General features: G+C 44.5%; 1 pseudogene; it reads right to left on the reverse strand.

Annotated features, from left to right (window-relative positions):
* Nucleotides 1-9,524: 9,524 nt before the first annotated feature.
* On the reverse strand, nt 9,525-9,642 carry LOC148442410 (5S ribosomal RNA; annotated as a pseudogene).
* Between the last annotated feature and the right edge of the window lie 17,558 nt (nt 9,643-27,200).

Here is a 27,200-nt window from a genome sequence, read left to right on the forward strand (position 1 = left end):
GCTGAGGAGCGACCCAGGGCATGACAGGTCCACGATACTCGCCTTATTATAATTACAGTGTATGTGTAACACTCCCGAAACTGGTTACACTTCTGGTAAGAGTCGGGTTCCTGGTTCCTTCTTTATGTACAGAGAGGTTACGTGGTCAGCAAACTGAACTCTGGACGATTATACTTGGTATTTATTACATTAGAGAAATCATAACCGTTCAATTTGCACTTTTGCAATGAAAATTCCAATTCACAAGAACAAAACAACGAATCAAGTTTTATTATTCGGGAACACAGCCTCCTTTCCATCGATAAATATTCCTCTCCTCCTGCTGATTAATGCATACAAGACTTTTGAACAGTACATCTAAAACACTTGTTATAACCAATACCCTCAGTGTATTTATCAAACAGTAGTGACAAAAACAGTCTCTAATTCGCTATCCTGTATGCTAACAATCTCCCTAAGATTTTCTGGCCAGAAAACTATTAGTTCATGAATAAAACTAGCGCTCAGTTCCTGTTTGTGTGCACTGCGTTGCCCGGGTTAATAGTTGATCCCACTGACTTAAACTGTCCTTGGTAGTGTTTCTGCACTGAGTCTTCCTGCAAAAACTGGGCTTATTCCTATTGCAATCGTTTCACGGAAAGTCCTGACTGACAGTCTCAGTTACTATGCTGCTATCACAACAGAGTAGTGAAAACAATCCTGGTCAGGGGCGTATCTATACAAATAGTGTAGTTCTGATCCTGCGCAATAGATGATGCCGCAGACACTGGTATCTAAAGAGACTCCCTACCAGTCTCTAAAACAGTAAATGTGAAAGAAAATGTTATAGAATCCCCGTCCAGCGCAGTCTTAATCAATAAAGGAAAGATTCTTACATCAAAAACCAATGTCCAATTTGAAGTATTTTTCAGAGCTCAATGGGGTTCAACCTTTGTTCATCAATGGTGCATATCTTTAAATCAGGAACTCTCAAAAAAAGAGAAAAAATATAGTGCAATATGTCCCACAGATAAGACAATTTATTCAAAATATTACACTCACATTTCATTAAAAATAACAGACATATCGCATCACAAAATGGATGCACTCTCTGGGTCAGTTGTTCAGGGAACACCGGTAACTCGTTGTCATAAACCCTGCGGGGTAAAAGGTTCCGGATACCCGTTACCACCAAGCTAGGTTCACCGCTCACCCGATCCCAACGTCTCCGGAGTGTCCGTCCCACTAGCTTAACGTGTTTCGGATGTGCTTTATCCTTCGTCAGAAGCATAGTGGGAAACCTGCCTAATCCAACTAATATACCCTCACTAATTGCCAAATACTTCCCGCTTGTAAGTTTTCCAATTTCCGGGGTTTACCCCCGCCGGAAGTCCTCCGCGATTCGTCCCCGCCAGAAGTCAAATGGCCATCCGACCTGCAACCTCCGGCAGAAGAGGACTTCAAAGGACTTCCTCCATTGCCGGATGTGATGGTCCTCCGCAATTCGTCCCCGCCGGAAGTCACATGACCATCCGACCTGCAACCTCCGGCAGAAGAGGACTTCAAGAAACTTCCTCCGTTGTCGAATGTGACGGTGATCTCTTTTTGCGTTCCATCACTATGGATCACCGGAAGTGTTTATTTCGCCATATTGAAAAAGGGAATATCCATACAGTACTACGCTGGTGATGCAACAGTCCTCCCAACAGGAAATATCCATAAAGTACAATGCTCATGGTTCACATATAAGGGAATAAACAAACAATAAATACATATTAAAATACCATCTTAAAAAATCATCTTAAAAAATAGGAATACATAAAAAATGTTTATAAAAACAATTTTAGCTCAAAATCCCTATTTAGTCCATTTAGAGCCAGTGTTTTGAGCTTATATATCCATTTCATTTCGGCTTTTGATAATCTAAGCTCCAAATCTTTAGATCTCCAGATAGAATTTATTTGTTGTTCTGCCCAAAACGATTTTAAAAAACAGGGATTTGATCCATGCATTATTTTAAAATGTGCAGAAACAGTAAGGGTCTCTAACCCCTTTTTTATATTGTAAATATGTTCTAAATCTTAGTTTTAGATTTCGAGTAGTTTTGCCAATGTAATGTAAACCACATTGGCATTCAAGTGCATAAACAAAATTTTTCGAGTTACATGTTAACTCTTTAATAGGGTAAATTGTACCATTAACAGTGAACTACTGAATTTTTGGGAGGCCTTTCACAATTTTACACATGGCACACATACCACACCTATAGAAACCCACACTTCTTATACTAGATCTCCTGTTTACCTCAATGGAACTTCTAACAAGTTTATCTTTTAATGAGGGTGCTTTTCTATAAATAAATAAGGGGGTATCAGGAATCTTATCACCTATTATTGGGTCTTGCTTTAAAATTCTCCAATTTCTTTTAAAAACAGCCTCAATATCCTTATATTGTGAGTTAAAATTACTTAGAAACTACCATTCAAATTTATTTTGTTTTCCACAATCCTTAAAATCTATAATGGGTGCAAGGTGGGCGGGGCCCACGGACCCCTGGGTCCAGGGGGGCCCTGCACCGCACACCCTGCACCCATATAGTTACCTCTCCGGAGTCGCACATCGGCGCGGGGGTCCGTCGCTGAAAAAACGTCTGGAAAATGGCTGCCGCTGCCATTTTCCCATCATTTGCGCATGTGCAGTACAGGGAAAATGGCCGCCATGGTGACTTGCGCATAGTCTATAGACTCTGGGCGCACTCTAGTGCCGAGAGTCTATAACTCTGGCACTGGCCGCGCACAGCTCTGTCACTAGTGTATGGCGGTTCTGGAGGGGCTGCCACGTCTAGCTAACTGTTGATAGCTGTTTGCGGGCAACTGCAGTGGGGTTTGTGGTGAAGTCTCTTACCATCCGCAACACTCTCGATCCTCCGTGTCTCCTCCCTCTCTGCAGAGCCAGTCACTGCCAGAAGCCGTCTTGGATTAGCCGCACCTCTGCCTTAGGGTTGGGCTCCAAGACTCCGCCTTAGCTGCACCTCCGGACGGGACTTCCGCTTCCTGCTGCCCGTCTCCTCCGGGCCATCGTGACGTCTCCGGACTGATGATGGAGTCCCTTCTTGTCTCCCGGATTGTCCGCTATCAGCTCTCGACCGCTTCAGATACCAGCAGCGCAACGGGGACTGACTTTGCCACCGTTACCTCAGGGACAAACTGCGCAACAATCACGTGTACCGAGCCTCAGGCTCTATCCCTCGCGCTGGCTTCCCGTGCTCCCCATTGACTACCATGGGTATTTCTCCCATGTTTAGAGCTCCTTGGAAACGTCCTGCTCTCGTGCCCCGAGTATCACAGGGCCATTCTGTCCAGACTGTACCATCATTTCCCTTTTACGGGGGCAGTTCATACAGCCATTTATTAGCAAATGACCCTATATAACAATACTTCTTTTTGCCAAATAACTGTACATTTGCCTTGATACATATATTGGGGACCATCATGACTATATTTACTGGCCCAGCTTCTTGTAGAGGTGGGATGTGGAATCACCTAACCCTGGGGTACCACATATGTTTGTGGGGTTGTGCCGCGACATGTACAGAGACTAATATGTATTGTCGCTGATTGTCAATGTATATTGTAGTAAATAGGGAATCACTTCGTATATGTCGTCTCATATTTAACAAGTAGATAGGTTAGAAACATTTAATATATTTGAATGTCTGCTATCTGTACAGGGACCTAAACAAGTGACACTTTCCTGTAACTGCGCCATTGTCATTGCACGCTTCTGGAACTGCCCAAATAGCTGATAATATCCTGCACCTCACTGAGAGGGGCTCATGTCCCAGAAGCGGCTCCTCTGTGCCACAGGCCACCAAGTTCTTCAGAAGATCCTGTTGTGGGATCTCCAGGGAGATGGAAAGAGAATACCAGGTGGTTCCACACACTGCAGGCTCCATAATTTATAAGACATCAATTACCCCAACTGTTATACCAATCACACCGCCGGTAGCATTCATTCATAACAGAACCATCTTCAGAGATCTTCACCTGCAATGACTTAGAAGTGGACTCAGGCCTCCAGTACAATGTTCCATCCATCCAATAGACAAAGGGCAGAAGCCCGGAGCTGCTGGTGACCCTGGGGACCATTGGGAGGTCACTGTACTGGGCAGCATCAGGACTGTGTACTAAAATGTAATGAGCAATCTCCAATCTGTAGAAGGTCAGTACCCAGAAGCCTCAGCTGTGATTCTTCATCTCCACAGAACTGACTCTTATACTGAGCCAGCAGGTCAGACAGGGGGAAGGAGAACCTGAAGTGCCCATAACGAGAATTGTCCTTAAATCCCGGAGAGCTGGTGAATTGCTCCTTTATCTCTCTGCTGTATTTACCCCCACAGACTGCTGTCACCACCCTTTTAGCAGTCTCATACGCCTTCTGCTCAGCAGTCACAATATCATCTGAGGAGACAGCTACACTCCAAAATGAGAGATCATTAAATTCAGGTCTATTTTCATGTTTCAAACAAAACAATTCTTCAATCCTTTGTGCAAGGGAAAAGGAGCAGCTGAGAATTCACCAGTGTTATCAAAACTGGACATATTGTCGCAAGTGCGTCTTGTTGGACAACTGTGCTCCTGGTGATTCTCTGAGACAGAGACTCCATGCAGTCAACTCATGAAGCCCTCCCACCTGGCTGTAAGTCATCCCTGCCGGGACTGGATTGGTTCTTCCTCCTTTTTTCTGTCCTGCTGGTGCGTTGCTTGATGCCGGTGATAGCGTCTTACACGCGTTTCCGGTTCCAAAGAGTTGGTATTTCTCATTGTGATTATCAGCATCTAAAGTCCTGAGTCTTTCGTGTCTCCCATTGTATAACATCCCAGCGCATTAACCGCACTGCAGTGTCTGAGGTTCTAGTGTAACATTGCGGCTGTCTTTGCTGCAGAGTGCCTCCAGCCTTCCAAGTGCCATGTCATATTCTGGTGGCACAGTGCACACTGCTGCATCCGAGGGTCTACAGCCTTACACCGTAACTACCTCCGCAGTCTGTGTACACATCATCTCCCAGTTTCTGCATCACTTCCCGGTCGCATTAACCGCAGTGTAACGCCTGAGTGGACTAAGCCTAAACATCACGGCAATCTCTGCTGCTCTGCGTCTTCAGTCATCACAATTGCCGTACCATCCAGGCAGCATTAACCACCGTGTAGCGTCTGAGTGGACTTTATTGTACACCAAGGTTATCTCCGCTGCTCTACATCTCGGAACATTCCCAGCCGTTCAGGCTGCTCCATGACCATCAGGTCACCATCTTGCCAAGTATCTCCAGCCATCAAGGCTGCTCCGTGACCATCAGGTCACCACCTTTGCCAAACATCTACGGTCTTGGGTTACAACTGCACTATCCCGCAGTTGATCCTATCGCTATAATAATCCTCAGATCTATTGCCTCCTGTTAAAGAGATTCTTCTTGGGATTCATAACACATACGTAATATACACAGTTCAAAGAGAATGTCGCGCTCCATTGAAGGAAATAAACTACTAAAAAGATAATGTGTTAAAAAAATGGCATAATATTACCCCCTTTCTTCTGTATCATCCAAATGTTCAGATTTTCAACTCAGGATTTTCTCCCCACGGATCTAAAAACAAAAGAAAACAAAAGTCTTATAGTGTAATAAGTTTCAACTATATGGTTGATGTAAAAGGGGGTAGATCCAGAATCCAAAGTTATACAGAATTACTTTAATTATTTAAAATATGGATCCCACCCCAGGGCACGTGGAAAGGGACTCAAGCACAACAACCTATCTAAAGATGGATGGTCTGCAATGTTAAAGTCGCCCTTAGAATTAGGTTGGGGATATCAGCTTCTAGCAACAGTTGGAAGATTTTCCTATAAAAAGATTGGTTAGGAGTATCAGCTACATAAAGTGTTCTCCCCGGATAAGAACACGCACCTACCTTCTAGATCTATCAGAGCAACCTGAGTCTCATATTGGAGATGGGCACTAAAGGGTATCGCAACCCCACGGTGTTTCTTGGTAAAAGGGCTGAAATACACTCCCTAAGCCAGGGACTTCACAGTGTACTATCCCCAGTGTCTGGCCAATGGGTTTCCCGGAGATACACTATGATATCAGGGTGAAGTGATTTAAGGTGTGTAAGTATTCTCCAGCATTTAATAGGCAAATTGAGGCCAGCTACGTTCCAGGAAATAAAATGAAGGGTATTAGAGACCATCATAGATGAAAACTGTGTGGTGTTAGGGGTGTGAGCAGTCCTATACCTGTCTTGCAGAAGTATTATGCCAGAAATGTCTAAGATGGATCCAACCCTATCCCCACAAGCTGGGTCAAGCTGCCAAGGTTGAAAGAGAAAAAGAGAATTCCACATTGTCTAGTAACAGTAGGCCGGGGACACTGTGTCGCTCCCAAGAAGGACCTGGAAAGGAAAGGGCAAAGGGAAGAGAAAAACCAGCAAAACGGTCAAGTATAAAAAAAAATAGAAAACAATATAGAAGAACAAAGCAAAGACAATACATTAACTCTACGAAAAATGTCAATACGCTATTATCGCCTAACACAAGGAGACAGCACAAGCAAATAAATGCCAAACCATATAGCAAGGATGCCAGATTCCACCAAGAGAGGGTGGGGGGTGATTGAGAAGTAGAGGGGGTAGCAGATCATCCAAATGCAAATGAATTCTAACTGCAGCTGGGGAGTCAAAGAAGAAGATGTTGCAGTTGGAGAAGACCCTCAGCTTAGCCTCATACAGAAGGGCAAACCTGATGTTATGGTCAACGAGAGATTTACAAATAGGGGAAACTCCTTTCTCTTCTGCATCACTGGGGCTGAGAAGTCTTGGAAAATGAGAACCTTAAAATCACAGATCTGTAGAGACTGTGTATTACAATAGGACCTTAGTATATTCTTAATAGTAGAAATATTTGTCAATGACTGGACGTATAAACTGGGCAGAATCCCCTCTCTCAGGCTCCGAGTGATGGGCTCTCTCATTTTAATTGTCCCAGAGGACGTTGGGACCTTGAGAACATGGATTAAGTCAGTATTGAGTAAATCCAGGAGGTCAATACCCTTAATGCTCTCTGGAATTCCTATGAAGCGCAAATTATTGCAGCGATGACTGATCTCCAGGTCATCCAACTTGTCTGACAGCGCATGGATAGTATCTTCCTGTTGTGAGTAATACGGTATCTTTGGAATCACTTGTGCATTTTTCAAGCTCTACTATACGTTTGGTGTTTGATCCCAGATGAGATAAAGTACTATTGAGAGACTGTTGGATATTACCCATTTTTGTATAAGCGGTTGATGGAGTAGAGAAAGTTATCTTATGGTGGTTCCGTTTGCAGCAGGTAGCCGGGAAGCCTGAGAGGGAAACATATCAGAAGGAGTGAATAACAAATCCGGAGAAGGCGGAGAACCTTTGGAAGCTTGAGATTTAGCTGTATGTCCCTTTGATTTGCTCATGTTGGAACCTGTAGGTTTTCCTAGGCATTTGCCCATAGCCTGAAAAGCAAAAGAATAATGGAAATACAAGAGCGCTTCTTGTCGAAGAGAAATAGGTCATCACCCCAAAGGAGACGGAGAGGGTCACATATCGGAGATAAAGCCTGAAATGCATTAGAGCTTGAAGGACAAGCAAGTGAAAGAACAAAAGGGTATTATTTATTTATTTCTAGATATATTTTTTATTTTATTTTTTATATTTTCCGATGTTTTTTGTTGTATTTTTTGTGTGTCCCTCCCCATTTTTGTTTGGTGTATCTTATTTATTTATAATGAAAATGGAGCAGATCACACAGTACAAACACAATCTTAAACAAAACCTAACTTAAATATAAGTAGATTACTACGATTGGCCTTAACAGTAATGGGTTTGAGAGTGACAAAGAAAAAGGTCACTAGGAGGCATTATCCTACTGTAGATGGGAAGAGACAATAATTTAGCTGAGTTACTGTATGTATAAAACTAACCAGTAGGGGGCAGTGGTGTGACTGATAAATCACAAAACCACAATTAGAGTACGGCTAAAAGTAAAGAGAAGCTGGTCCTGTACAATACAGTGGAAGGTTAAAAACCCTACAAGGGAATGACTAGGGACAATGACAGTAGTGAATTTTTTAGACAATACAAAGGCAACGATCACTATAAAATAAGCCCCAGTTAGATAAAAATGATATATTGGAGTAACTGTATTAATAAAATGAGCCAGTAGATGGCAATGGTGGACTTAGAGCCCTCACAGAAGGGGTAATAGGGTAAGGAAAATAAGAGCAGAAGTAGGAGTGGGCAAGGGGGGAAGTGGGGGAGAGACACAAAAAGGGGGGAGGTAAAGTTTGTTAGTGGGGTTTAGACAAATATTAGTGTTGGACATGCAGATCTGTAGTTGTAGGTCACCGGAGCCAGGAGGAGTTGAATTCCTATTGCCAAACTGAAGGACAGATTATATATATATATAATATATATATATATATATATATATATAATGTCGTAATGCCGGCACTCCACCATATGTGGGATACTTGCCCGGGTGCCCTCTGATGGTAAAGTAACCAGCGGCACTCACAGGCCCTGATAAAGAAGACTCACGACTCCGAAGGGTCTGCGTTCAACGTTTCAGTCTGGACGACTTTTATCAAGAACAAAGGACACAGTGAACCAGTACATACCTACATACCAGGAAGTATCCAATAGTGAAAGCGTGCAGCCTGCCCAGTGCCGTCCGCCGGGTGAGTGACGTCACATGTGTGGGACCGGCGCCGCCATCATGACGCGGCAGATATGAGTGTCGCCATCATGGCAACCAGCCAGGGCAACACAGCTCAGTGTCATAACTGCACCACACGCAGCTGATGGTCTGCATACACTCCGTGACAGACACTTCCGGAGTGGTGGATTCAGCATGGGATATGGTAATGCTCAAACATCAACAAACAATACTTGTAAAATCAACTAACGACATGTAAGAGATCCACGAAGAAATGGCTGTGATCACAGTGTGAGTGAACACTGAGTGGATGCAATGACAGGCTGATAATAAATAAGTGAGAAACATAACAAACAAGAAAAGGGGACATATATGACAAATGGTGAACATAGATACAAAGGATGGGGAAAATAATACAGATACAAAAAACAACCAAAGTGAAGATGTGCAGCAGACATATAACAACTGAGTACAAATTATCAAGTGACAGTTGGAAAAACAAGTGCCTGTGATCCTGTGTCACATGACACCCAGCCAAAGGCACAAAGTAACAAAAGGGATGATAAATGCATGATATCCACAGGGGTGGTAGTCAAGGTAAGTATAAAGGCAAACTGTGCCATACATAACTACCAATAAGGAAGACCACACTGTGAGAATGGGCAAGTTGTGCCAAGGGTATGCTCTAAGAGGGGTAGAAGGTAAAAAGAAACAGAAAAAGATATGTCTGAAGATGAAAGATAAGCCACAAAATGACAAATCAAGGTGGTAGACATATCGGAACGGGGTAACCAACGGAACCTGCCATCCTACAGCACCAGGTATTCCAAGGGAGTCTCCCATCCAAGTACTAGCCTGGCCTATACTGCTTAGCTTCAAAGATCGAACGGTATAAGGCGTATCCAATGTAGTATGGCTGTAGCAAATGCAGATATACTCCAGTGTATATGTCCAACCTGTCCACCAGATGAACAAAAGAAATGGCAAAGATGTACTGCAAAGCAATAGACAGTGCAACATTGAAATGATAAGGTAACAGCAATACTGTGGCAAAGCCAAAGGACAGTCACTAGAGTAACAAATACTCAGTCTGTGAATGTGGAATCCACATGTTCCAACAAAAGATAACGATCTTTTGATTAAAAGAAACATGAAAAGGATAATTGTTCGTTAAGACCAAATGGGGACACGGTATTAATTTTGTGAATCCAAAATGTTCCAAGCAGAAGAAGTCTTTTCTCTCTTTCACCTCCCTTCTTATTCAGAGGAATATGAACGATGATCTTGTATACCAGAGAGGATAGTGGATGTCGTAGAGTTATAAAGTGACGTGCCACCGGTTGGTGTATCTCCTTCCCATCTAGTGCTTGTCTTATTGCAGTTTAAACTTTAGAATGGCTCCTAGGAAAGTGCTGGTGCTGAAGGTAGCAAAGATGTTTCTGCCTTATGATGTACTAAAGCTTGTGTTATGCTGTAATCTACAGGACATGGAGTCCCACACCTCAGGATGTCCCCAATTGTCTGATGGCATCAAGGACCCGCTGTGACTGCATAGTACCAGGATGAAGGCTGGGCTATCAGATGAGTTCCTTAGAGGTCCAGAGACTGTGGGTCTGATTCAGACCCGGTCGCAAGCGCTGAGCACTCGCAACCGGGTCAATGGTGGCCCACAGCACATGCGCACGACGGAGCCGGCTCTGTCCTGCGCATGTGCGAGACCCGGCTAGCTCCGGGTCTCGCTCCAAAGGGGGCGAGCTGTCGATGTTGAGTGACAGCTCGCCCCTTTTGGTGGGCGGGTGGCTGCCCAAACGGAGGCGTTCCCATGAGAACGCCTACCGTTTGGGGGCAGCCCCATTGAGTGGGAGAGCTTCCAGCTCAATTTGAGCCAGAAGCTCTCTGGGGCTTGCGGCCACGAGACACTACCACAAGGGTCTCGTCGCAAGCCCGATGGTCGCGATGATCTTGACCATTGCGACCATCATCATGGCTGCTCGCTATAGCTGTGGGTGGTCACCCACAGCTATGCGAGCAGCCAAGAGGCCGTTCCAAAAAAAAAAAAGCCCGGCCCTGATTCAGAGCCTCTGTGCCAACCATAAAGGACTTGTCTGCAGAACTGACAATCAAGGACAAATGACATATGGGATCTGTGACTTTAAATGTTCCTATCGTCTTATACCTGAGAATTTGGACTGACATACAGTATATGCGTGACCTGGAATTGATTGATGATGAGACCTACGTGAGGTTTCGCCCCTGTGCTGCGTCATTGGGGCCGCTGTACTGCTCTGACCATTATTACTGACTGAAAGATACTGAGGTAAAACCTTTGGACATCAGCGTTCTGTTATTATCATATATAAGATAAACAATAAAGTCTCAATGAGGAATTGCTTAGGGGCGTTGGCCTAATGTCAACTACGATTCCTGTGTGAGAAGCCTGATTCTAACTAGTTTACTTGCAGTGATTTATAACATTATAACCCTTGGTACACATGGCAAGTTCTGTTCTTATATTGATTGCTTATTAAAAATACAAACTGTTTATGCACTATATGGGCTTTTCCTGCTCTGTCTTTAGAACATACAGTATATATATATTAGGGGTGTGCACCGGCCACTTTTCGTGTTTTGTGTTTTGGTTTTGGATCTGGATCTTTCTTCGTGTTTTGGATCTGGATTGGTTTTGCCAAAACCACCCTTCCGTGTTTTGGGTTCTGGGTTTTGTGTTTTGGATCTGTATTTTTTTTTAAAAAAGCATAAAAACAGCTAAAATCACAGATTTTGTAGGTTTTTCTGCTCCTATGCTAGTATTAACCTCAATAACCTTAATTTCCACTCATTTCCAGTCTATTCTGAACACCTCACACCTCACAATAGTGTTTTCATGTCCAAAAGGTTGCACCGAGGTAGCTGGATGACTATGCTAAGCGACACGAGTGGGCGGCACAAACACGTGACCCATCTAGGAGTGACACTGCAGTGGCAGACAGGATGGCAGTTAGAAAAACTAGGCCCCAAACTGTACATAATGCAAAGAAAAAAAAGAAGTGCAAGATGGAATTGTCCTTGGGCCCTCCCACCCACCCTTATGTTGTATAAACAGGACATGCACACTTTAACAAATCAATCATTTCAGCGCCAGGGTCTGCCACACAACTGTGGCTGAAATGATTGGTTCGTTTGGGCCCCCACAAAACAAGCTGGCAATTAATGTGTCCCTGCACAAACTGGCTCTACGGAGGCAAGATGTCATCCTCATCCTCCTCATCCACCGATTCCTCACCATCTTCAGTGTGTACATCCTCATCCTCACAGAGTATTAATTCGTCCCTGCTGGAACCACAGGTCCCTCTGTACGTTCTGGAGGCTGGTCTCCCTGGAAGAGTTGATAATTCATTTTATGAACATCATCTTCTCCACATTTTGTGGAAGCAACCTCCTACGCCTTTCGCTGACAAGGTTCCCGGCTGCACTAAACACTCTTTCGGAGTACACACTGGAGGGGGGGCAACTCAGGTAAAATAGAGCCAGTTTGTACAGGGACCTCCAAATTGCTTCTTTTTCCTGCCAGTACAGGTACGGACTGTCTGACATGCCTACTTGGATGCTGTCACCGATGTAATCCTTTAACAGACAGACGCACGCTTGTCGCTGCTGCTTTGAGGATTCAAGTGCGGCTACAGCCCACACAATTCACAAAGACAGAAAAAAAAAAAGAATATTTTTATTGTTTGTGGAGCACACTTTGAGGGTTACACCACCCTTTAACAGACAGACGCACGCTTGTCGCTGCTGCTTTGAGGATGCAAGTGCGGCTACAGCCCACACAATTCACAAAGACAGAAAAAAGAAGAAGAATATTTTAATTGTTTGTGTAGAACACTTTGAGGTGTCACCACCCTTTAACAGACAGACGCATGCTTGTCGCTGCTGCTTTAAGGATGCAGGTGCGGCTACAGCCCACACATTTCACAAAGACAGAAAAAAGAACAATATTTTAATTGTTTGTGTAGCACACTTTGAGGGTGTCACCACCCTTTAACAGACAGACGCACGCTTGTCGCTGCTGCTTTGAGGATGCAGGTGGAATCTAGACGGGATTTGGAACCGAGGACACACTACCTCCATCAATTGTCTAAATCCCACTGCACTAATGTCGGATACCGGACGCACGTCTAACACCAACATAGCAGTCAAGGCCTCAGTTATACGTTTTGCTTCAGGATGACTGCTGTCGTACTTCATCCTCATCGCTAGGGACTGTTGGAGGGTCAATTGTTTAGTAAAAGTAGTGATGTTCCTACTTCCTCTCTGGGATGATGAACAACTCCCAGCAGCAGCAACAGCACTAGGAGGAAGAGGTTCTTGATCTTTCCCTATTTTATTTTTATCGGAGAAAGTTTGGTCCTCCATTTATGTTATATTGATATATATACGTGCGGCTAAAGCGCACACAAACACAGAAAATATTATTTTATTTTTGCTGGAGAGTAGTGCACTTTGTGGGTTACACCACCCTTTAAGAAATGAGCCAGCCGGCTCTTTACTTATGGGACACAGGCGCACGCTTGGCGCTGCTCCTTTGTTGATGCACGTGCAGCCACAGTGCACACAATTCACAAACACAGAAAATAATTTTTTTTTTGGTTTGGACTGGAGTGTACTTTCGGGGGTTACAGCACCCTTAACGGTCAAGCCAGCCGGCCCTTTACTTATGACACAGGCGCACGCTTGGCACTACTTTGTTGATGCACGTGCGGCTACTGCGCACACAATTCACAAACACAGAAAATATATTTTTTTTAGGTTTGGACTGGAGTGTACTTTCGGGGGTTACAGCACCCTTAACGGTCAAGCCAGCCGGCCCTTTACTTATGACACAGGCGCACGCTTGGCACTACTTTGTTGATGCACGTGCGGCTACTGCGCACACAATTCACAAACACAGAAAATAATTTTTTTTTGGTTTGGACTGGAGTGTACTTTCGGGGGTTACAGCACCCTTTAACGGTCAAGCCAGCCGGCCCTTTACTTATGACACAGGCGCACGCTTGGCACTACTTTGTTGATGCACGTGCGGCTACTGCGCACACAATTCACAAACACAGAAAATAATTTTTTTTTAGGTATGGACTGGAGTGTACTTTCGGGGGTTACAGCACCCTTAACGGTCAAGCCAGCCGGCCCTTTACTTATGACACAGGCGCACGCTTGGCACTACTTTGTTGATGCACGTGCGGCTACTGCGCACACAATTCACAAACACAGAAAATAATTTTTTTTTTGGTTTGGACTGGAGTGTACTTTCGGGGGTTACAGCACCCTTAACGGTCAAGCCAGCCGGCCCTTTACTTATGACACAGGCGCACGCTTGGCACTACTTTGTTGATGCACGTGCGGCTACTGCGCACACAATTCACAAACACAGAAAATAATTTTTTTTTTGGTTTGGACTGGAGTGTACTTTCGGGGGTTACAGCACCCTTAACGGTCAAGCCAGCCGGCCCTTTACTTATGACACAGGCGCACGCTTGGCACTACTTTGTTGATGCACGTGCGGCTACTGCGCACACAGTTCACAAACACAGAAAATAATTTTTTTTTTGGTTTGGACTGGAGTGTACTTTCGGGGGTTACAGCACCCTTAACGGTCAAGCCAGCCGGCCCTTTACTTATGACACAGGCGCACGCTTGGCACTACTTTGTTGATGCACGTGCGGCTACTGCGCACACAATTCACAAACACAGAAAATAATTTTTTTTTGGTTTGGACTGGAGTGTACTTTCGGGGGTTACAGCACCCTTTAACGGTCAAGCCAGCCGGCCCTTTACTTATGACACAGGCGCACGCTTGGCACTACTTTGTTGATGCACGTGCGGCTACTGCGCACACAATTCACAAACACAGAAAATATATTATTTTTTTAGCACTTGGGGGGAGCACCCCTGATGGACAGAGCACCCCCTGGACAACACTACAGCACTCCTTTAGGACTGGGACACTGCACAGGACTTTGGAGTGGACACAGCCCCTATGGAGAACTGACTGCACAACACAGTCCAGCCAGCCCCTATGGACTTTGAAGTAGTGGACACAGCCCCTATTAACAACAGCAGCACAGCACAACACAGCCAGCCCCTATGGACTTTGAAGTAGTGGACAACAGCAGCACTACACTACACTACACTACACAGCCCTAACTCCCACCCTCCCTCTTCACTGTCCACAGCCGAGTGAGAAAATGGCGCCGACGCGGGTACCTTATATAGGATCCAAAACCCGCGAGACTCGGAAGGCGGGATGATGACGTTTTGCCTCGATTTCAGATCCGAGTCAGGCGGGAAAAGTCGAGCCTAACTCGGATCGGACTCGGATCGGGGGGGCTCGGGGGGGTTCGGATTTCAGAAATCCGAACCCGCTCACCCCTAATATATATATACATAGATAATATTACCAGCCGCTGTACTGTCTTCTCGAATGCATAAAGAGTAGTTACCAATTCATATACTGTATGTCCACACTGAGGGCCTGATTCAGACCCGGTCGCTAGCAAACGATCGCTCGGAGCAAGCGATGTTTTTCAATGTGCGCATGTGTACGCTTCACAATGCGCGTGTGCGAACTAGTAAGTGCGATGTGAAAACTGTCGCTCGCCAAGCATAGACAGCCTAAACGAATGAGTGACAGGTCAAGCCGTTTGTGGGTGGTGTCAGGGGCAGGCCACTTGGAATGGGGGAGTGGAGGTGCGAACGCAGGCGTGCCTGTGTTCAACGCCGTTTTAGAGGCGTGCATAATATTAACAGCCAGTGTAATAGGATGCATCACTTGGTTGAAAAATACACTGAAGTCCTCGCAGTGCTTGTGGGAGGGTATAGTCAACCTCAAGTGCTGCTATCACTTCCGATGGTGCTCGATGTACCGATGGTTGCATACACTTCCTGGAGATGACATACACAAGTGGGCATCTTAAGACAGGCTGGTGGGCATCTACAAACACAAAATGATCGCTCGCCAAGACATAGGCGTGCTTATGACTTGTCCTGCGAGCGGATGCCTTTACGTCACTTGGCCGAATTTCCATACGCAGGGAGCGAGCGATCGCATCTAGCGAATGGGTCTAAATCAGGCCCTGAATTTCAATACAAACTGGAACTTTGCTGCAACTTGGATCTCGGGTACACAACCCACACCGCCAACTGCAGAGGCTGCAGCGTGTTGAGACCGGTATCCGGTCTTTAGGTCTACATTGTCTAGATAGAAAGTGTTTAGGTAGACAATGGAAGATAGACAGGCAATAGATAGACAGGGACTGAAGGTCGACAGGCAATAGGTCGACAGGGACTGAAGGTCGACAGGTACAGGAGATCGACAGGCAATAGGTCGACAGGGTCAGAAGGTCTACACACTAAAGGTCGACTGGTAACAAGGTCGACAGGTATGAAGGTCGACAGGGTCATTAGGTCAACACTCATATAGTCTACATGCAAATGGTCGACACATGTCAACACCTAGTCAGCATACGAATGGTCGCCACATGTCAACACACAGTCGACATTCAAATGGACGGCACATGGTCGCCGTGTGAATGGATGAAATGCAAATGGCCGACACATGTCGACACATGGTCGGCATGCAAATGGGTGGCACATGCCGACACTCGTATAGTCGACATGCAAATGTCCGACACATGTCAACACTCATATAGTCAACATGAAAATGGTCGACACATGTTTTTGTTTGTTATTTGCCCTAATCTTTATTCCTAACCCTGCTCTTGGTGCCTAACCCTAACCGTCAGGGTAAGTGCCTAACCCTAACTGACACTGACCCTAAAAAAAAAGTGTTGACCATTTGACTATGAGTCTCAACCTACTGCCTGTCGACCTTGTTACTAGTCGACCTGTCAGAGTAAGTCCCTAACCACTGGAGTAAGTGCCTAACCCTAAAAAAAAAGTGTCTACATTTGACTATATAAGTGTTGACCTACTGCCTGTCGACCTTCATACCTGTCGACCTTGTTACTAGTCGACCCGTCAGAGATAGTGTGTGTGAGGCTGTGCTGGTACTCTATGTTACTGATGGTTTCTCAGTCTTGTGTAATCACTGTGTGTGATGAGGTTAGTAATTCCTGAGTAAGGTCAGAGCCTGTGTAACTGTGTGTGAGGATGTGATGGTACTCCATGTTACTGATGGTTTCTCAGTCTTGTGTAATCACTGTGTATGATGAGGTTAGTAATTCCTGAGTAAGGTCAGTGCCTGTGTAAGTGTGTGTGAGAATATGATGGTACTCCATGTTACTGATGGTATCTCAGTCTTGTGTAATCACTGCGTGTGATGAGGTTAGTAATTCCTGAGAAAGGTCAGAGCCTGTGTAAGTGTGTGTGAGGATGTGATGGTACTCCATGTTACTGATGGTTTCTCAGTCTTGTGTAATCACTGTGTGTGATGAGGTTAGTAATTCCTGAGTTAGGTCAGAGCCTGTGTAAGTGTGTGTGAGGCTGTGATGGTACTCCATGTTACTGATGGTCTCTCAGTCTTGTGTAATCACTGCATGTGATAAGGTTAGAAATTCCTGAGTAAGGTCAGAGCCTGTGTAAGTGTGTGTGAGGCTGTGATGGTACTCCATGTTACTGATGGTCTCTCAGTCTTGTGTAATCACTGCGTGTGATGAGGTTAGAAATTCCTGAGTAAAGTCAGAGCCTGTGTAAGTGTGTGTGAGGATGTGATGGTACTCCATGTTACTGATGGTTTCTCAGTCTTGTGTAATCACTGCGTGTGATGAGGTTAGTAATTCCTGAGTAATGTCAGAGCATGTGTAAGTGTGTGTGAGGATGTGAATGTACTCCATGTTACTGATGGTATCTCAGTCTTGTGTAATCACTGTGTGTGATGAGGTTAGTAATTCCTGAGTAAGGTCAGAGTCTGTGTAAGTGTGTGTGAGGATGTGATGGTACTCCATGTTACTGATGGTTTCTCAGTCTTGTGTTATCACTGTGTGTGATGAGGTTAGTAATTCCTGAGTAAGGTCAGAGCCTGTGTAAGTGTGTGTGAGGATGTGATGGTACTCCATGTTACTGATGGTCTCTCAGTCTTGTGTAGTCACTGCGTGTGATGAGGTTAGTAATTTCTGAGTAAGGTGAGAGCCTGTGTAAGTGTGTGTGAGGCTGTGATGGTACTCCATGTTACTGATGGTTTCTATGTCTTGTGTAGTCACTGCGTGTGATGAGGTTAGTAAATCCTGAGTAAGGTCAGAGCCTGTGTAAGTGTGTGTGAGGCTGTGATAGTTCTCTATGTTACTGATGGTCTCTCATTCTTGTGTAGTCACTGTGTATGATGAGGTTAGCAATTCCTGAGTAAGGTCAGAGCCTGTGTAAGTGTGTGTGAGGATGTGATGGTACTCCATGTTACTGAAGGTATCTCAGTCTAGTGTAATCACTGTGTGTGATGAGGTTAGTAATTCCTGAGTAAGGTCATAGCCTGTGTAAGTGTGTGTGAGGCTGTGATGGTACTCCATGTTACTGATGGTTTCTCAGTCTTGTGTAATCACTGATTGTGATGAGGTTAGTAATTCCTGAGTAAGCAAAGTGCCTGTGTAAGTGTGTGAGGCTGTGATGGTACTCCATGTTACCGATGGTTTCTCAGTCTTGTGTAATCACTGCGTGTGATGAGGTTAGTAATTCCTGACTAAGGTCAGAGCCTATGTAAGTGTGTGTGAGGCTGTGATGGTACTCCATGTTACAGATGGTTTCTCAGTCTTGTGTAATCACTGCGTGTGATGAGGTTAGTAATTCCTGAGTAAGGTCAGAGCCTGTGTAAGTGTGTGTGAGGCTGTGATGGTACTCCATGTTACTGATGGTCTCTCAGTCTTGTGTAGTCATTGTGTGTGATGAGGTTAGTAATTCCTGAGTAAGGTCAGAGCTGTGTAAGTGTGTGTGAGGCTGTGATGGTACTCCATGTTACTGATGGTTTCTCAGTCTTGTGTAATCACTGCGTGTGATGAGGTTAGTAATTCCTGAGTAAGGTCAGAGCCTGTGTAAGTGTGTGTGAGAATGTGATGGTACTCCATGTTACTGATGGTTTCTCAGTCTTGTGTAGTCACTGCGTGTGATGAGCTTAGTAATTCCTGAGTAAGGTGAGAGCCTGTGTAAGTGTGTGTGAGGCTGTAATAGTTCTCTATGTTACTGATGGTCTCTCACTCTTGTGTAGTCACTGTGTGTGATGCGGTTAGTAATTCCTGAGTAAGATCAGTGCCTGTATAAGTGTGTGTGAGGATGTGATGGTACTCCATGTTACTCATGGTATCTCAGTCTTGTGTAATCACTGCATGTGATGAGGTTAGTAATTCCTGAGTAAGGTCAGAGCCTGTGTATGTGTGTGTGAGGATGTGATGGTACTCCATGTTGCTGATGCTATCTCAGTCTTGTTTAGTCACTGTGTGTGATGAGGTTAGTAATTCCTGAGTAAGGTCAGAGCCTGTGTATGTGTGTGTGAGGCTGTGATGGTACTCCATGTTACTGATGGTCTCTCAGTCTTGTGTAAAAACTGTGTGTGATGAGGTTAGTAATTCCTGAGTAAGGTCAGAGCCTGTGTAAGTGTGTGAGGATGTGATGGTACTCCATGTTACTGATGCTATCTCAGTCTTGTGTAGTCACTGTGTGTGATGAGGTTAGTAATTCCTGAGTAAGGTCAGAGCCTGTGTATGTGTGTGTGAGGCTGTGATGGTACTCCATGTTACTGATGGTCTCTCAGTCTTGTGTAAAAACTGTGTGTGATGAGGTTAGTAATTCCTGAGTAATGTCAGAGCCTGTGTAAGTGTGTGAGGATGTGATGGTACTCCATGTTACTGATGGTTTCTCAGTCTAGTGTAATCACTGAGTGTGATGAGGTTAGTAATTCCTGAGTAAGGTCAGAGCCTGTGTATGTGTGTGTGAGGATGTGATGGTACTCCATGTTACTGTTGCTATCTCAGTCTTGTGTAGTCACTGTGTGTGATGAGGTTAGTAATTCCTGAGTAAGGTCAGAGCCTGTGTAAGAGTGTGTGAGGCTGTGATGGTACTCCATGTTACTGATGCTGTCTGAGTCTTGTGTAATCACTGCATGTGATGAGGTTAGTAATTCCTGAGTAAGGTCAGAGCCTGTGTAAGTGTGTGTGAGGATGTGATGGTACTCCATGTTACTGATGGTTTTTCAGTCTTGTGTAATCACTGAGTGTGATGAGGTTAGTAATTCCTGAGTAAGGTCAGAGCCTGTGTAAGTGTTTGTGAGGATGTGATGGTACTTCATGTTACTTATGGTTTCTCAGTCTTGTGTAATCACTGCGTGTGATGAGGTTAGTAATTCCAGAGTAAGGTCAGAGCCTGTGTAAGTGTGTGTGAGGATGTGATGGTACTCCATGTTACTGATGGTCTCTCAGTCTTGTGTAATCACTGTGTGTGATGAGGTTAGTAATTCCTGAGTAAGGTGAGAGCCTGTGTAAGTGTGTGTGAGGATGTGATGGTACTCCATGTTACTGATGGTTTCTCAGTCTTGTGTAATCACTGCGTGTGATGAGGTTAGTAATTCCAGAGTAAAATCAGAGCCTGTATAAGTGTGTGTGAGGATGTGATGGTACTCCATGTTACTGATGGTATCTCAGTCTTGTGTAATCACTGTGTGTGATGAGGTTAGTAATTCCTGAGTAAGGTCATAGCCTGTGTAAGTGTGTGTGAGGCTGTGATGGTACTCCATGTTACTGATGGTTTCTCAGTCTTGTGTAATCACTGTTTGTGATGAGGTTAGTAATTCCTGAGTAAGCAAAGAGCCTGTGTAAGTGTGTGTGAGGCTGTGATGGTACTCCATGTTACCGATGGTTTCTCAGTCTTGTGTAATCACTGCATGTGATGAGGTTAGTAATTCCGGACTAAGGTCAGAGCCTATGTAAGTGTGTGTGAGGCTGTGATGGTACTCCATGTTACAGATGGTTTCTCAGTCTTGTGTAATCACTGCGTGTGATGAGGTTAGTAATTCCTGAGTAAGGTCAGAGCCTGTGTAAGTGTGTGTGAGGCTGTGATGGTACTCCATGTTACTGATGGTCTCTCAGTCTTGTGTAGTCATTGTGTGTGATGAGGTTAGTAATTCCTGAGTAAGGTCAGAGCTGTGTAAGTGTGTGTGAGGCTGTGATGGTACTCCATGTTACTGATGGTTTCTCAGTCTTGTGTAATCACCTCGTGTGATGAGGTTAGTAATTCCTGAGTAAGGTCAGAGCCTGTGTAAGTGTGTGTGAGAATGTGTTGGTACTCCATGTTACTGATGGTTTCTCAGTCTTGTGTAGTCACTGCGTGTGATGAGCTTAGTAATTCCTGAGTAAGGTGAGAGCCTGTGTAAGTGTGTGTGGGGCTGTAATAGTTGTCTATGTTACTGATGGTCTCTCACTCTTGTGTGGTCACTGTGTGTGATGAGGTTAGTAATTCCTGAGTAAGGTCAGAGCCTGTATAAGTGTGTGTGAGGATGTGATGGTACTCCATGTTACTCATGGTATCTCAGTCTTGTGTAGTCACTGCGTGTGATGAGCTTAGTAATTCCTGAGTAAGGTGAGAGCCTGTGTAAGTGTGTGTGAGGCTGTAATAGTTCTCTATGTTACTGATGGTCTCTCACTCTTGTGTAGTCACTGTGTGTGATGAGGTTAGTAATTCCTGAGTAAGGTCAGAGCCTGTATAAGTGTGTGTGAGGATGTGATGGTACTCCATGTTACTCATGGTATCTCAGTCTTGTGTAATCACTGCATGTGATGAGGTTAGTAATTCCTGAGTAAGGTCAGAGCCTGTGTGTGTGTGTGTGTGAGGCTGTGATGGTTCTCCATGTTACTGATGGTATCTGAGTCTTGTGTAGTTACTGTCTGTGATGAGGTTAGTAATTCCTGAGTAAGGTCAGAGCCTGTGTATGTGTGTGTGAGGATGTGATGGTACTCCATGTTACTGATGCTATCTCAGTCTTGTGTAGTCACTTTGTGTGATGAGGTTAGTAATTCCTGAGTAAGGTCAGAGCCTGTGTAAGAGTGTGTGAGGCTGTGATGGTACTCCATGTTACTGATGCTGTCTGAGTCTTGTGTAATCACTGCATGTGATGAGATTAGTAATTCCTGAGTAAGGTCAGAGCCTGTGTAAGTGTGTGTGAGGATGTGATGGTAATCCATGTTACTGATGGTTTCTCAGTCTTGTGTAATCACTGAGTGTGATGAGGTTAGTAATTCCTGAGTAAGGTCAGAGCCTGTGTAAGTGTTAGTGAGGATGTGATGGTACTTCATGTTACTGATGGTTTCTCAGTCTTGTGTAATCACTGCGTGTGATGAGGTTAGTAATTCCTGAGTAAGGTCAGAGCCTGTGTAAGTGTGTGTGAGGATGTGAATGTATTCCATGTTACTGATGGTATCTCAGTCGTGTGTAATCACTGTGTGTGATGAGGTTTGTAATTCCTGAGTAAGGTCAGAGTCTGTGTAAGTGTGTGTGAGGATGTGATGGTACTACATGTTACTGATGCTATCTCAGTCTTGTGTAGTCACTGTGTGTGATGAGGTTAGTAATTCCTGAGTAAGGTCAGAGCCTGTGTAAGAGTGTGTGAGGATGTGATGGTACTCCATGTTACTGATGCTGTCTGAGTCTTGTGTAATCACTGAGTGTGATGAGGTTAGTAATTCCTGAGTAAGGTCAGAGCCTGTGTAAGTGTTAGTGAGGATGTGATGGTACTTCATGTTACTGATGGTTTCTCAGTCTTGTGTAATCACTGCGTGTGATGAGGTTAGTAATTCCTGAGTAAGGTCAGAGCCTGTGTAAGTGTGTGTGAGGATGTGAATGTATTCCATGTTACTGATGGTATCTCAGTCGTGTGTAATCACTGTGTGTGATGAGGTTTGTAATTCCTGAGTAAGGTCAGAGTCTGTGTAAGTGTGTGTGAGGATGTGATGGTACTACATGTTACTGATGCTATCTCAGTCTTGTGTAGTCACTGTGTGTGATGAGGTTAGTAATTCCTGAGTAAGGTCAGAGCCTGTGTAAGAGTGTGTGAGGCTGTGATGGTACTCCATGTTACTGATGCTGTCTGAGTCTTGTGTAATCACTGCATGTGATGAGGTTAGTAATTCCTGAGTAAGGTCAGAGCCTGTGTAAGTGTGTGTGAGGATGTGATGGTACTCCATGTTACTGATGGTTTCTCAGTCTTGTGTAATCACTGAGTGTGATGAGGTTAGTAATTCCTGAGTAAGGTCAGAGCCTGTGTAAGTGTGTGTGAGGATGTGATGGTACTTCATGTTACTGATGGTTTCTCAGTCTTGTGTAATCACTGCGTGTGATGAGGTTAGTAATTCCTGAGTAAGGTCAGAGCCTGTGTAAGTGTGTGTGAGGATGTGAATGTACTCCATGTTACTGATGGTATCTCAGTCTTGTGTAATCACTGTGTGTGATGAGAATTGTAATTCCTGAGTAAGGTCAGAGCCTGTGTAAGTGTGTGTGAGGCTGTGATGGTACTCCATGTTACTGATGGTCTCTCAGTCTTGTGTAGTCATTGTGTGTGATGAGGTTAGTAATTCCTGAGTAAGGTCAGAGCTGTGTAAGTGTGTGTGAGGCTGTGATGGTACTCCATGTTACTGATGGTTTCTCAGTCTTGTGTAATCACTGCGTGTGATGAGGTTAGTAATTCCTGAGTAAGGTCAGAGCCTGTGTAAGTGTGTGTGAGAATGTGATGGTACTCCATGTTACTGATGGTTTCTCAGTCTTGTGTAGTCACTGCGTGTGATGAGCTTAGTAATTCCTGAGTAAGGTGAGAGCCTGTGTAAGTGTGTGTGAGGCTGTAATAGTTCTCTATGTTACTGATGGTCTCTCAGTCTTGTGTAGTCACTGTGTGTGATGCGGTTAGTAATTCCTGAGTAAGATCAGTGCCTGTATAAGTGTGTGTGAGGATGTGATGGTACTCCATGTTACTCATGGTATCTCAGTCTTGTGTAATCACTGCATGTGATGAGGTTAGTAATTCCTGAGTAAGGTCAGAGCCTGTGTATGTGTGTGTGAGGATGTGATGGTACTCCATGTTGCTGATGCTATCTCAGTCTTGTTTAGTCACTGTGTGTGATGAGGTTAGTAATTCCTGAGTAAGGTCAGAGCCTGTGTATGTGTGTGTGAGGCTGTGATGGTACTCCATGTTACTGATGGTCTCTCAGTCTTGTGTAGTCACTGCGTGTGATGAGGTTAGTAATTCCTGAGTAAGGTCAGAGCCTGTGTAAGAGTGTGTGAGGCTGTGATGGTACTCCATGTTACTGATGCTGTCTGAGTCTTGTGTAATCACTGCATGTGATGAGGTTAGTAATTCCTGAGTAAGGTCAGAGCCTGTGTAAGTGTGTGAGGATGTGATGGTACTCCATGTTACTGATGCTATCTCAGGCTTGTGTAGTCACTGTGTGTGATGAGGTTAGTAATTCCTGAGTAAGGTCAGAGCCTGTGTATGTGTGTGTGAGGCTGTGATGGTACTCCATGTTACTGATGGTCTCTCAGTCTTGTGTAAAAACTGTGTGTGATGAGGTTAGTAATTCCTGAGTAATGTCAGAGCCTGTGTAAGTGTGTGAGGATGTGATGGTACTCCATGTTACTGATGGTTTCTCAGTCTAGTGTAATCACTGAGTGTGATGAGGTTAGTAATTCCTGAGTAAGGTCAGAGCCTGTGTATGTGTGTGTGAGGATGTGATGGTACTCCATGTTACTGTTGCTATCTCAGTCTTGTGTAGTCACTGTGTGTGATGAGGTTAGTAATTCCTGAGTAAGGTCAGAGCCTGTGTAAGAGTGTGTGAGGCTGTGATGGTACTCCATGTTACTGATGCTGTCTGAGTCTTGTGTAATCACTGCATGTGATGAGGTTAGTAATTCCTGAGTAAGGTCAGAGCCTGTGTAAGTGTGTGTGAGGATGTGATGGTACTCCATGTTACTGATGGTTTCTCAGTCTTGTGTAATCACTGAGTGTGATGAGGTTAGTAATTCCTGAGTAAGGTCAGAGCCTGTGTAAGTGTTTGTGAGGATGTGATGGTACTTCATGTTACTGATGGTTTCTCAGTCTTGTGTAATCACTGCGTGTGATGAGGTTAGTAATTCCAGAGTAAGGTCAGAGCCTGTGTAAGTGTGTGTGAGGATGTGATGGTACTCCATGTTACTGATGGTCTCTCAGTCTTGTGTAATCACTGTGTGTGATGAGGTTAGTAATTCCTGAGTAAGGTGAGAGCCTGTGTAAGTGTATGTGAGGATGTGATGGTACTCCATGTTACTGATGGTTTCTCAGTCTTGTGTAATCACTGCGTGTGATGAGGTTAGTAATTCCAGAGTAAAATCAGAGCCTGTATAAGTGTGTGTGAGGATGTGATGGTACTCCATGTTACTGATGGTATCTCAGTCTTGTGTAATCACTGTGTGTGATGAGGTTAGTAATTCCTGAGTAAGGTCATAGCCTGTGTAAGTGTGTGTGAGGCTGTGATGGTACTCCATGTTACTGATGGTTTCTCAGTCTTGTGTAATCACTGTTTGTGATGAGGTTAGTAATTCCTGAGTAAGCAAAGAGCCTGTGTAAGTGTGTGTGAGGCTGTGATGGTACTCCATGTTACCGATGGTTTCTCAGTCTTGTGTAATCACTGCATGTGATGAGGTTAGTAATTCCGGACTAAGGTCAGAGCCTATGTAAGTGTGTGTGAGGCTGTGATGGTACTCCATGTTACAGATGGTTTCTCAGTCTTGTGTAATCACTGCGTGTGATGAGGTTAGTAATTCCTGAGTAAGGTCAGAGCCTGTGTAAGTGTGTGTGAGGCTGTGATGGTACTCCATGTTACTGATGGTCTCTCAGTCTTGTGTAGTCATTGTGTGTGATGAGGTTAGTAATTCCTGAGTAAGGTCAGAGCTGTGTAAGTGTGTGTGAGGCTGTGATGGTACTCCATGTTACTGATGGTTTCTCAGTCTTGTGTAATCACCTCGTGTGATGAGGTTAGTAATTCCTGAGTAAGGTCAGAGCCTGTGTAAGTGTGTGTGAGAATGTGTTGGTACTCCATGTTACTGATGGTTTCTCAGTCTTGTGTAGTCACTGCATGTGATGAGCTTAGTAATTCCTGAGTAAGGTGAGAGCCTGTGTAAGTGTGTGTGGGGCTGTAATAGTTGTCTATGTTACTGATGGTCTCTCACTCTTGTGTAGTCACTGTGTGTGATGAGGTTAGTAATTCCTGAGTAAGGTCAGAGCCTGTATAAGTGTGTGTGAGGATGTGATGGTACTCCATGTTACTCATGGTATCTCAGTCTTGTGTAGTCACTGCGTGTGATGAGCTTAGTAATTCCTGAGTAAGGTGAGAGCCTGTGTAAGTGTGTGTGAGGCTGTAATAGTTCTCTATGTTACTGATGGTCTCTCACTCTTGTGTAGTCACTGTGTGTGATGAGGTTAGTAATTCCTGAGTAAGGTCAGAGCCTGTATAAGTGTGTGTGAGGATGTGATGGTACTCCATGTTACTCATGGTATCTCAGTCTTGTGTAATCACTGCATGTGATGAGGTTAGTAATTCCTGAGTAAGGTCAGAGCCTGTGTGTGTGTGTGTGAGGCTGTGATGGTTCTCCATGTTACTGATGGTATCTGAGTCTTGTGTAGTTACTGTCTGTGATGAGGTTAGTAATTCCTGAGTAAGGTCAGAGCCTGTGTATGTGTGTGTGAGGATGTGATGGTACTCCATGTTACTGATGCTATCTCAGTCTTGTGTAGTCACTGTGTGTGATGAGGTTAGTAATTCCTGAGTAAGGTCAGAGCCTGTGTAAGAGTGTGTGAGGCTGTGATGGTACTCCATGTTACTGATGCTGTCTGAGTCTTTTGTAATCACTGCATGTGATGAGGTTAGTAATTCCTGAGTAAGGTCAGAGCCTGTGTAAGTGTGTGTGAGGATGTGATGGTAATCCATGTTACTGATGGTTTCTCAGTCTTGTGTAATCACTGAGTGTGATGAGGTTAGTAATTCCTGAGTAAGGTCAGAGCCTGTGTAAGTGTTAGTGAGGATGTGATGGTACTTCATGTTACTGATGGTTTCTCAGTCTTGTGTAATCACTGCGTGTGATGAGGTTAGTAATTCCTGAGTAAGGTCAGAGCCTGTGTAAGTGTGTGTGAGGATGTGAATGTATTCCATGTTACTGATGGTATCTCAGTCGTGTGTAATCACTGTGTGTGATGAGGTTTGTAATTCCTGAGTAAGGTCAGAGTCTGTGTAAGTGTGTGTGAGGATGTGATGGTACTACATGTTACTGATGCTATCTCAGTCTTGTGTAGTCACTGTGTGTGATGAGGTTAGTAATTCCTGAGTAAGGTCAGAGCCTGTGTAAGAGTGTGTGAGGCTGTGATGGTACTCCATGTTACTGATGCTGTCTGAGTCTTGTGTAATCACTGAGTGTGATGAGGTTAGTAATTCCTGAGTAAGGTCAGAGCCTGTGTAAGTGTTAGTGAGGATGTG

Source organism: Taudactylus pleione, unplaced genomic scaffold (assembly GCF_031769625.1).
Source record: "Taudactylus pleione unplaced genomic scaffold, aTauple2 ptg001536l, whole genome shotgun sequence".
Classification (NCBI taxonomy): Eukaryota; Metazoa; Chordata; class Amphibia; order Anura; family Myobatrachidae; genus Taudactylus; species Taudactylus pleione.